Source organism: Oryzias latipes, chromosome 13 (genome assembly GCF_002234675.1).
Source record: "Oryzias latipes chromosome 13, ASM223467v1".
NCBI lineage: Eukaryota > Metazoa > Chordata > Actinopteri > Beloniformes > Adrianichthyidae > Oryzias > Oryzias latipes.
The window spans coordinates 840,709-848,042 of record NC_019871.2 but is presented as its reverse complement, the minus strand read 5'-3'; positions in this window follow the sequence as shown (position 1 = coordinate 848,042).

Sequence of the window (7,334 nt, the reverse complement as noted above, 5' to 3'; positions counted from 1 at the left end):
GAAACGTCTCCTGAGAGGCTGAGGAGGAGCTCCTGCACTCTGATTGGAGTTTTCCTTAGATTCAGATCAAAAGTTCAAAAGTCTAACATTAAGAAAAGATGTTGTGCTAAGTGTAAATATTTTAGATTAGTCATTAAAATACACAAAATAAATGAAAGTTCTGAATTCTTTCTAAAAGTCAGCATCGTCCTCAGAAAGGACTCCATCGTCTGCAAACGTGAGGACTTTCTGTCCGTCATCCCTTCATCTTCTGTGGTTTCTCAGAATCAGATAACAGTCTTGTCTTTCTGTCACTTCTGCTGCCAAACGTCCACATTTTTGCTCCTGTTTTCATCTGCAGCCTCATAAAAGCTGTTGTGCTGCAGAAACGGCGTTTATGGAGGATCTCCTGAAGACGAAAGACCAGGAAGAGTTCAAAGAAAATACATTCATTGTGGAGGAAAAAAAATACCCTTTCTGCTGGACGTGACGCAAAAACGTTACCGTGCTGAACAATGTTGTAATTGTTATTAATACACTTTAAAAAATACTTTTGGACTGATTCGTATATTTATAATGTCCACAAAAAAGGAAACAGTAATAAATCACATTTTAAAAAGCAGACATGGTTGATTCCAGTTAGAAGCTGTGACTCCACTTTCGTCGTTGTGTTTGGTGATTTGCTGTTGTGTGTCAGTATTTGTTCATTTGTTCTGGGATTTGTTGTTGTATCTTAAATGTAAACGTGTCTTGCCCCTCTGGGCCACCCCCCCAGGGCTCGTACGGTAACACGTTCTTCGTTCTTTTTATTTAGTTACATTATTACCAAACATTTGTTTGTATATTTAGGATAACTTCCTGAATCTGTGTGGAGTTCATGGTTGAGAGTTACACACTTATTGTCAAATCATTTTCAATCTACACAATAAAACACGTCAGAGTCGATTTATTCATCATAAAGTTTCAAAACTTCCATTTGGGAAACGTGCCTGACGAGGAGAAGTGAAGGAACCCGGAGGTTCTGCCGGTGCTGTGGTGGAGCGGCTCACGCGGGTCAGAACCAAACATCTGTGGGTTTTATTAACGCTGCTTTTGTGTTGTCAGGAAAGGACATTCTTGTCCACATCTGCCGCCTCCGGCTCACCAAACAGAGTTTTACGCCGGACAAACACCAGCCGAGGCAAACACGCAGAAGAATGCGCGCACAAACACGCACAACAAAGAGCACAACGCGCAGACACACACACACACATACACACGGGGCTGGCAAGGCTTCATCTGTGTTTTTCCAAACTCAGACATTCCACAACTCGCTTTTCTCCAGCAATTACCTCCTCGCTCTGAGTGCGTGTGTGTTTCCTCTGCAGAGGTCAAGAGGTCGTCTGGGAACAAAAGGAGAAGTTTGTTCTGCGACCGTCTGGACCCAAACGGCAGCCCGGGTCCAGAAAAACAGCAGATCTGAACAAAGGAGGCTTTGGTCCTGGGGGAGGACGCGTCATGGATGGACCTCTTCAGGTCCTGAGAGGTTTCAGAACAAGACGCTGAGTTTGATCGTCTCCAGAAAACAAAAGTGCTTCTCGTCTTGAAGTGGTTCTCACATCCGATGTGCAGAAACAAAGAAATGCATTTGTCCTCTTTGGTTCTCCATCTGCCCGTCCTCACTGGACCAAACTAAAGTCCGGCATCGCCGTCCTGCAGACTCATCAGTGAACATCGTTGGTCCACGACGCTTGAAATTCTCTCAGGTTTCATTCTCCTCTTTCTGTTCCCTGAGAACCGAATCTGCTGGAGAAGAACTTTGAATCCATCCATCCGTCATCCATCCATTCAGAACAATGGATCGACTGAAAGCAGAGCCTTTTCCCCACCGGGGACTCCACACCTTCAACAGGAACAACAATGTTGGGATAGGAAGTACAAACAGGAGCAGACGGGAACCTCAGGACTGTTTCAGGCGCCATGATGCGTTCGTGGTCATCCTGGTCAAAGCAGTGGTCTGAGAGATGCTGTGAACACCTCTCATGTGCAAACATCTGCCCATTCCTGACATCATTGTGGATTCCTGCAGAATCGCTGAACTGGAGTAAAAGCAGCAGAAAGGAGGTTCTCCAAACGTCTGCTGCATGGTGAAGCTTCACTGTTTCTCCTGAAGGAAGCCCGTTTCCCCTCTTCACTTGAAACTTTTCACGTTGCCAGCAGGATCTCTCCATCCTGAAGCAGAGGGAAGTCATCCAAAACGTGGCTGAAGCTCAGAGGAACCTGCAGCTCTGCCTCTGGGTTTCATGCTGGATCATCTGACGGCCTGCATGAAGTCAGGACTGATATTCCATCTCTAATAAGCGACCACATTTCCACTGCTGAGGCAGCCGTGTCGGCTCCGCATTATTACAGGCTATCTGAGAAAGCAGCAGCAGACATGGGCGTGCACGTGCATGTGCACTTCTTTATGCATAAAACAGAAATGCAGGAACGTGTGATTGAGAGGCTGCAGTTTGTTCAGACAGAAGAAAACAGCAGCTGATCCTACGGAGAACCCACCAGTAACCCGGAAGGTCCGGAAACGTGGATCTGAGGAACCGCAACCAACACAAGACCTCGGGGGTTTGGTTCTGGATTCCTCTGGGGGTCCTCTTGGTTCTGCAGGTGTGAAAGTTCACCTGAACTCTGGTTTGGACCAAATGGGAGAACTCTAGTCCGCTTCAGAATGAACTTTGGTGCGAATCACTTCAGTGTGAATGCAGACAGACTTAACAAAGGGAGGAGAACCACACAGCAGGAGCAGGAACCATGAGGAAGTTTGGCAATGCATGCTGGGTAAAGGAGGAGCAGTGAGGAGCCCATCTGTAGTCTCATGGGGGCGTGTCATTTGGATTGTCAGTTGTCAGATGTTCTGAAGAAGGTCGTTCACCGTATCTTAGCCACGCCCCCTCAGCAGAGCCGGATCGTTTTTTAGAGTTTTAATCATCGTTTTCGGTGCAGAAACGTCTCGTCTTCCATCCCTGATGACGAGCATCGTGGTTCTGGTTCTGCCCCCCGCCTGCAGCTGAAGTCCAGCTGCTGTTCTTCTGGGACGTTAGCTTGGTGTTTGTTGCAACAGCAGCTTTTTCTTCATCACATCCTTGTTGGTCTTCATCGGCAGAGCTCCTCATTCCAGACTGAAGACGGGCTTCGGTTCGGATCTGCAGCTTTGCCAGTAAGCTCTGCCAGCTGTGGTATGTGGCGAGGGGGCGGGCCCTTCTGAGTTTGGGCTTCAGGACTGACCTTCACTGGGCTTCTGTCCGGTTCAGATAACGTTTGGGGTTTGAGATTTAGGCTAAGAGCAACAAAGCCCAGAGGAGCCAGGAGAAGAGCAGGAACGTCATGAACCGATAAAACCAGAGCACATGTGGCTGAGGACACGGACACCCCCACAGAGCTGCTGCTGGTCCCGGTTTGGTCTTTCAGTTCATCCAAAGCTCCACTTCTGTGGATCTGTGATCAGGATGGACCCAGACCACAAAGTTCTAGAATAACTCAGCAGTTCTTTACAGTCTTTTATAAGACTTTCTTTATTTTTTTATTTGTTTATTTTTTTAATTTTTTTTATTTCTTTATATATATTCTTAATTGTTTTTATTTTTTAATTTTTTTTATTTATTATTTTATCATTTTTATTTTTATTTGATTATTTTTATATATATTTTTACTTTTTTTTTAAATATATATTTTTTTATTATTTTTTATATTTTATGTATATATATATATTTTTTTTTAATAAATACATAAAGACTTTCTTTCCATTTTCACAGCAAGACTGTTGTTTTTTCTTAACAGTTTTTGCATTTGTGTTGTCATGGTGACTGACCTGCAGCTTTTTTTGAGCTTCTAACCTCCTTTTTTGATGTGATCCTAGCTGGAACAGCAGTTTGCTGTCATCTGACCTCATCTGATAAAAATGCAGCATAAATGTTTCTTTCCTTCTGTTGACATGAGACTTTGTGAACTGAAACGTTGAAACGCCTGCAGCTTCAGGCTCTGGCTCCATCCGCACAGACTGACAGCTTCCACCATGAGCTGTTCTGCTGACGGACGGCGGGCCTTGTGTTTCCATCTGATTCCACGTCTGTGGACGTTTCCCGCTCAGACTCCTGGAGGAGGGAGCGTCTTCCTGCAGGATGTTGCAGATGAGCTCAGCTGCTCGCGTGTCTCACGCCGCGGCCCGCAGCAGGACGGTCACTGAAGGTTCCTGTCTCGGCCCGGTGCGCCTCCTCGGCATGGAAAAGCCCAGCGGTTCCGGTTCTGCTCGGGGTTCGGGGACGGAGGAGAGGTCCGGAAATTCCACCCTTTTGTTTCTGGTTCTGAAGAATGTTGGGCATCCTCGCATTGCATAAGAGCAGAAAAGGGTCCTGAGCGTCTCGGCATGATCACTCTGTGATAACATATCAATAACACGTTTGTGGGTGTTGGCGGGCGCCGACATTCCTTCCAGACGTGTCAGCACAGCTTCTGCTTCCTGGCAGAGTCTGTCAACACAGGCGTGTGGACTAGTGCAGGCATCTGTGTGTGCGAGGACAGATGATGTCACGGCCCAGGACGGTTTCGTTGAGTCAGCCCCACCACAGTCGGGGCGTCTCAGAGCGATTGTGCGACTTTGTGTCACGTTTTTGTGTTGCTTTAAAGCCCAGCAGCTCCTGGACTTTTCCTCTGGTCATGGTTCTGTTGTAGTCTGAGCCCAGCTGATCCGTCATACACAGTTACAGTAATCTGATTACAAAGGAGTCGACTCCACATCATCAGCTTCCCACCACCGTGCCTAACAGCAGCTGTTGATTAGGAGCAGCCCCCCCCCTCTGGACCGTGTTCTGGACCACACCTGCCAGTCGATTCCATCGGGTTTGGACTTTAAAACACTGGATCTACAGGAGTAGTAGCACACTTTCAGAGCCAACGACTGCAAATGAGAACTGGACTGAGTGACCCCTCCCCCCCCTGGCTCCAAGAAGCCCATAGATGTCTATGGAGAAATAAAGAGCTGTCACTCAGTCATTCTATTGGTCAGAAGAACCGTTCTGGACCTGAAACCTTCAACATCTTCATGGTAATCCTCATATTTTTTCATGATATATTTTCTGTATTTTAAGTCATAAACTGACGAATCCGATGTCTCAATAAAAGTAGGCGGAGCCTGCTGGCCTTCACTTCCAACGTTCAAAACAGATTTCCTGTAGTTGTAGGGCTGTGGCCTTCTAACAAGCTCAGTCCAGATTGGTGAGAGTGGTTGCCATGGAAACTATAAGTCAGACCCGGATCACTCCCTGCTTACTGACGACGTCTGGCGCTAACATGGCGGCGTCTGTATCGTGAAAAAACGGGGATTGAATTGATTTCATGTGGTTGGAGCCGGAATTACATTTTCTACGGATGACGTCACGCTCGCTTACCGACTCAGTCCAGTTCTCAGATACAGTCGATGGTTTGAGACGCCGCTCTCTGGATGAGAATGGATGACGGGAACACGACCGACGGATGGAGAAAAGGGAGAGTGTGTGATATGAATGCAGGGCAGACGGATAGACGGAGGCGTGTTGGGTAACAGGATGGTGAAGGTCAGAGTGCATGACAAACGGGAGGCGGTCGTCAGGTGATTGAGTCGTGGTGTTGCTCCTTCGACACTAAGGCTTAGATCAGCTTTAGGTGCTTGCTCATGGGAACGTTTGCAGTGCGTGTGTAACCAGGCTGAATAACCATTTGAGGACAGATGTTTCGTCTTGCCACTCATGAAACAAGAATCTACCCCGAGGCGGTTCTGACAAGTTTAGCCATTTAATCACTTCCCAAACACATGTTCGAATCCCATACGAGAGACAGCTGCTGATAAATGTTGGTCCTTTCTAGAAGCTAACACTAAAACTAAAAGGTTTCTCTAAACACCAAAGACCTGAACAGAGGACTGGGAAGCTGCTTCACAATAAAGGTCTTTCAAAATAAAAGACAAGACCAGGAGACGGCAGCATCACTCCCCCGGGTCCAGAATCCCAGCTGTCATCCGGCAGGAGGCGGGTTCCACCAACTCCCTGACAGGTTGGACCGGCCACGCCCATCACAAACAGCTGATAGTGATGAGTGGTCAAAACCTATCAAGGCGGACTCCAACTGTGTTCCCCATTTGTCCGATTAAAGGAAACAAAAACAACGCATGCACACGAACAAAGTTCAGTCCTCCACCACAATCCCAGGTCTGATGCCATGGACGGCACACTGGACCCCTTAAATGTTAAGGTTGGGGTTTGAACCCCACCACAATCTGAGTTAATCACAGTGGGAGAAACGGTTTCTGTTCCACCACAGCATCAGGCGAGTCATTGATCCGTCCAGCTCATTCACCCGGTGTAGGGGTAGGTCGGTTGACCCATGATCGTAAGGTTGCAAGTTCGATTCCCGCCTTGCGCGCCCATGAGTTGAAGTGTCCCTGCGCAAGACACCGAACCTCACCTTGCCTGTGTTTGGCAGCGGAGCCGCCACCAGTGTGTGAATGTGTGTGTGAATGTATGTGTGAATGTGTGTGTAAATGTGTGTGTGAATGTGTGTGTAAATGTGTGTGTGAATGTGTGTGTCACTGTGAAGTGCTTTGGGCCTTGTAGGTAGAAAAGCGCTATACAAGTAGACACCATTTACCATTTACCGTTCCACCAGAAGGTGGTCGCCCCAGACGTCCTCAGACCTGCGACTCTGCAGGAAAACCAAAGACATCGTCTTCAGTCTTCAATCCAACAACCTGCTCAGGTTTCAAACCTGTGAACTCAGCAGTTTCTCCGTTACCATGGTTACCATGCAGATGTTCCTCACAGCCAGTTGAACAGCAAGTCCAATTGAACTGTTTGACATTCCTCTGGAAATCCTCTTCATCTTTCTCCGACCTCTGTGTTCTTCATCAGTTCTTCATCACCTATCACGTATCTGTCATCTTCCTGGTTTGACCTTTGGCTGGATGTTTTTCTTTCTTTTTTTTATCGAGTGTCAACGTTTTCTTTATTTTCTCTTTTTTTTTTAATGTGTGTGTTTTTTTTATATTCAAAATAAACTTGTTTCCACTCCATCCCATTCAGGCCTTTGAGGGGGTGAACCACCACAAACTATTTCAGAAGCTATTATATCGAGGTGTGCCCAAACATCTGGTACGATTCCTGTTTTTTTGGTACACTAATCAAACAATGGTTGTCAAATAGGGTTGTTTTCATCAGACTTTTTATGTGTTCAACAGGGAGGGATTCTTTCTCTGTTCTCATTCAATGTGTATATTGACCTTTCTACTGAGTTAAATCTGTGCAAAACTGGTTGTGTCGTTGGAGGTCAGATTTTTGACCATCTCATGTATG